This window comes from Ursus arctos, unplaced genomic scaffold (genome assembly GCF_023065955.2).
Source record: "Ursus arctos isolate Adak ecotype North America unplaced genomic scaffold, UrsArc2.0 scaffold_32, whole genome shotgun sequence".
Lineage (NCBI taxonomy): Eukaryota > Metazoa > Chordata > Mammalia > Carnivora > Ursidae > Ursus > Ursus arctos.
The window spans coordinates 18,869,496-18,874,686 of NW_026623008.1; positions in this window are offsets into that span (position 1 = coordinate 18,869,496).

Below are 5,191 nucleotides of genomic sequence, written 5' to 3' on the forward strand. Positions count from 1 at the left end.
ATTGCGAGTCAGATTCCAACCTGGCAAATACCCTGCAGGGCATGACTTACAACCTTTGGGATGATCTCTACTGGTCAGAAGTCATTTGTATTGCTTCTGTTTGATAAAAATCAGTTGTAGCTTACCTGTTTTCTACAACTTAGTGGTCTTTTTAAGACTTTATTTATTTATATAAAGAGAGAGAGAGAGCGCAAGCATGACAGGGGGAGGGGCAGAGAGAGGGGGGAGGCAGACTCCCTGCTGAGCAGGGAGCCCAATGCAAGGCTGGATCCCAGGACCCTGGGATCATGACCTGAGCTGAAGGCAGATGCTTAACCAACTGAGCCACCCAGGTGCCCCTACAACTTAGTATCTTAGTTCTCATACTTATAAAATGTCTGGGTCCCCAGTATGTAGGGGGTCACATGACCCTTGGGGGCTTCTTGGATGATGCCCCAGTAGAATGATGAAAGTTCACACAGTCTCCTCATTGCCTCACTTCCAAGTTTTGCACATTGTTCCTGACAAAGTCAAGTGTTCATAGGATGGGGAAGGGAAGGATTGGCCTTCCAAACTGTCAGAATTACTATTCAGTAAGAATTTCAGATCTTTTTGCTCTAAAAAGCTAGTCCTGCTATTGCGTTAGGCTGATGGAGAGAAATTGAAGGTCCAGGAAAAGGGTGTGACTTGTCCAAGGTCACACAGCTATACCTGGGGGAATGGCAGAGGCCAGAGCTGTGTTCCCTGACTTCCATCCCCAGGGCCCCTGGGCAGCTTCCCTGGACCTTCCCCAGGTCTGGGATCCAGGTGTGAGTTCTCTGCTATAGGTAGGAATCGCTCTGCATCCTGGTGGGGTATCAGGGGGAGACTCACTTTAGCGGGAGCTGGATTGAAATCATAGAGTCCTGTGGGGATTCACCACGGTTTGGGGTTATCAGTGCTCAGGCAAATAAGAGCTGAGACCCTAGAGCCTCCCATGGACTCCAGCCCCCCACACGTGTGACTTCCGCAGTGAGACACCCAGAAAGCTCAGAGCTGGAGGAAAAAGCAGCAGCAGACGAGAAGCAGCAGATGGGTTGCCATGGTGATCGCCTCCTGGAGCTCTAAGTGTCTTTCTTTCTGAGCAGAGATGGAGGTGCAGCAGGAAGAACACGGGCACAGGGGAGAAAGTCCAAGTCCTAACCCTGATCCACCCCATTTGGACAGCTTGGTACATGCTGACTCACCTCCCCTGGGGTCTGAGGAGGACAGAGGGTGCATTCGTTAGGTGCCGACCTTGTGCCAAGGATGGTGTGTTGAAGGCTGTCCATTCATTATCTCATTGAATCCTCTTCCCAGAAAGCCTTAGAAGAACGTGCTATTACCAGCATTTTATAGAGGGGGAAACAGCAGCACAGAGAGGTGAAGTAACTTGCCCAGGAACACACAGCTTGTTAAGAGCACCTGAACTAATGCTCCAGGCCCCTTTCTCTTAGAAGTCTAGATAGATTCCTTCTGGAAATTTCAGGCCCATCCCAGAGAAGGAAAGGCAGGAGGGAGGCAGAACCAGGGTGCAAAGAGGGAATACTTCAGATCACACACAGTGGTGTTAGCCCCCATTTTCTGCCTGGGCACTTGGCCACCATGATACCTGGCACCTCAGGCAGGGAGCACGCCCTTGTTCAGGCAGTGCCCCTGGCAGCGTGACACACCATAGCCCCAAAGCAAACACTGCAGTGCTCCAGCTCCAGGAGGCCATCCAGAGCACCTCCTGGTCTCCAATCCGCTCAAGGTCTGCTTCAACCCTGCCCTGCGGGAAACAAGAGTGCTGCCTTGTCCCAGAAGCCTCCCCACGCTGAACCAGAGCCAAGGCCTTCTCCTTTTCCTCCTCCTCCTCCCTGCTGTCCTTTCCTTCCTGCCCTGTCTCACCCCCCTCTCCCCAAAGTGTGGGCTACTGGGCCATTGATCCCAACCCAGGCATAGCACGGAACTCCTGGTGGCTTCGATGAGCCCTGAAGAGCTCGACGGAGGCCCCAGAGCTTTTGGCAGAGCCCAGTGATGTATTTTTAGAACGAGCCCAGCTCAGTCCTGCCTGCCAGGATCCCTGCCTTATCTTCCTCCATCCAAGCCGCAGGGCAACCATGTGAATCGTGGGCCAGACAAGCCCAGGGCCCAGCCAGCCTGAGGGCCTCCCCCGCAGGTCTGAAGGTAGGAGCTGGCTTGTGTGTGTGCACATGGGCAGGAGCCAGCCAGGGTGCCCAGGGCTGGGGCAGCAGGAGTCCCCTACCAAGCCCCTCACCAGCTGGCCTTGGCCTCCTCGCCCTCCCAGCTTTGTCCACCGGTCCGTTCATTCGTTCATTCGACAAGTATTTGTTGGCCATTTATTACCCTTGTGCTGGGATGAGAAGGATGAATGAGTAAATTCCTAGCCTCAGAACTGGACCCCTGACCTTCTCCCCCACATCGGCTCCCCACTCAGTCTTGGCGTGGTTCCCCCAGGCTGACATGGCTCCCCGCTTCTGTGCTTCTGTCTCTGCCCCGTGGCAACTTCTTCCCTGGAGTCCGAGTAGCGCCTCAAAACCAAGTCAGATCGTGCGTCTCATGTCGCACGTCCACGTTCCCCCCCCACCCAAACCTGTGCCCTGGCTTCTCTCCCCCCTGCTGGAGTGACCTGACCTTGCACATACACCCTGCACTCCCTCACCTCCAATGTCAGCTTCTCAGTGCCCCCCTCCCCACCTGTCCCATTTCCCATTTATTTATTTTTTTTTTAAGATTTTATTTATTTATTTGACAGAGACAGCCAGCGAGAGAGGGAACACAGCAGGGGGAGTGGGAGAGGAAGAAGCAGGCTCATAGCGGAGGAGCCTGATGTGGGACTTGATCCCAGAACGCTGGGATCACGCCCTGAGCCGAAGGCAGACCCCTAACGACTGCGCCACCCAGGCGCCCCCCATTTCCCATTTAACACAGCAGCTCCTCCCCTTTTCCATAGCCTTTCTTCCCAGAAGACACAGGATATTTTATTTATGTTTTGCTCATTGCCCATCTCCCCTCCCTGGAATGTGAACTCCATGAGGGCAAGGTTTTGTCTGCTTTGTCCCCTGCCCTGAGAGCCCACAGTACGGGCTCATGAAGGAGAGCTGTGGAATGAGGGAATGAATGACTTGTGGGGGCGACAGAGTCATTAAAAAAAAGCTGTCCCTGCCTCCACTCCTGCCATTTCCTGTCTGCTCCCACCTAGGCAGCCACAGTGGTTTTTCTGAAGAACGTTCTGTGTCCTTCAAGTGTTAGGGCAGGTGTCACTGCCTCAGATGACGTCTCTGGCCCCCTGCGTTAAGCAGCCCCTCGGTGTACTCGGGTGACCCCTCCCCCCCTCCCTGTAAGTGCCTGGATCCTGGTGTTCCTCAGGGCCGGTGCCTTCTGCAAGAATGGGTGTACCTGTCTCACTCAGGAGACAGGATGGTGTGATGGCTGAAGGAATGGATTGCCTGGGTCCTAATCCTGGCTAACATGTGGGAATTTAGGCAACTTACTTAAGGTGTCTAGGCAGGCCTCTATTTTCCCATCTATAAGATGGGGATAATAACAGTACCGTCCTCAGAGTCCCCCTAGGAGAGGATTCAGTGAGCTAATACACTCGCACTTGGAGTTGCGTGTGGAACATAGTAAGTGTAATACGGATGTTAGCTGTTACTGTTCATGTGGTATCTCTAGGGCCTGGCGCAAAACCTGGCCCACATTTAGTACTTAATAAGTACTTGTTGAATGAATGAATGAACGAATGAATGAGTACGGGGATAGAAGGATGAAGAAGCGGCATGAGAACCTAGAGGAGGGCCCAGACCCAGCCCGAGGAGAGTCAGAGAGGCTTCCTGTAGGAGGAGAGACTTTCGCTGATTCCTGTCAGATGAGGTGGCGTTAGCTGAGCAAGGTGAATGGCGGGAGTAGCAAACAGCAAGTGTGAAGGCCTCTCTCCCCTCAGGAAAGCCTGATGCGTGCAGGGAAAGTCAGTCCATCACTCAGTGATGGACCCTGTAGGCAAAGAGGCCAGGTTTCCCCTGTGCTGGCCATTTTGAGGACGTTGGGTGAATGAACTGTGCTCTTCCCTCAGAACTGCTGCCCATGGATGGCAAAACATTCCCGTGGAGGGCAAAACATTCTTCCTGGTCAGATCAGTGGCCCTCTGAGATCAGGGGAAGGCAAGCAAGGAAAGGAGGTTGCCACTTGTTGAGGGACCCCATGGGATAGGCCTGGATTTAACCTGGCAACCACCTCACGGTGAAGATCTTTACTTCCCTCTAGAGATGAGGGGACAGAGGCGCCACATCATCCAGCTGTTAAGAGGTGGAGGCAGAGTTCCCTCTAGGTCGGCTGGTTCCATGTGACCTCCCTCATCAGACTGGGGCTCCTGGCAGCCAGGGTCTGTGTCTCCCTCTTCACCTCAGCGATGCTTCAGTGCGTGACATCACCCATTCCTGAGCCCCCTCTCAGAGCACAGACCAAGGAAGTGAGCAGGGGAACCCCTCAATGGCCGTGGACTAATGGATAGCCAAGTTCAACGTCAGCCAGAACTTACCATAAGGACTGGAGGATGAGCATCGAGACCTTCCCTCCGGAGCTCCAGACGAGGGCAGACCTGGGCACCTGAGTGAGAGGTGCCAGGTGTGGACCTGAAAAGGTTGCAGCTGGATGAGATGGGGGGGGGGGTGCTGAAGGAGGAGGGGCTGTTCCTGGGAATAGTTGAGAGCATCTTACCCAATACCACCCACCCCATCCCGCCCCCACCTACCCCTCCCCTCACTTCACACCTCACTCTTCTCATCTGTGGACTTTCTCATCTGCTGACTGATAGACTCCCCACACTCGGACCCCCAGCTGGGGTGACCAGTGGGAAGCTCTAAGGAGGAGGGTCAGGAGTTCAGGGTTCAAGTCCTTGCCCCGCCACATCTTAGTCATCCTAGGAAGATACCAGCCCTCTCTGAGCTTCACTTCTCTCACCTGTGAAAAATGACAGGGCTAAACCTCTGTCTTGGAGGGTTGCTGTGTGAATTCTGAGGTTTGGGCTGTGATAACTCGAGGCATCTGTGAGGTGTGGGTCCTGCTGGCGAGGATTATCGCCCATCGAGGAAACTGGTTTGGAAGGGGTTAAGTGGAGACCCTGCCTCCCAGGCAGGAGCGAATCAGGGCTGCCAGGGGAGGAGCCAGGCTGGGAAAGAGATCCAGGCCGGCC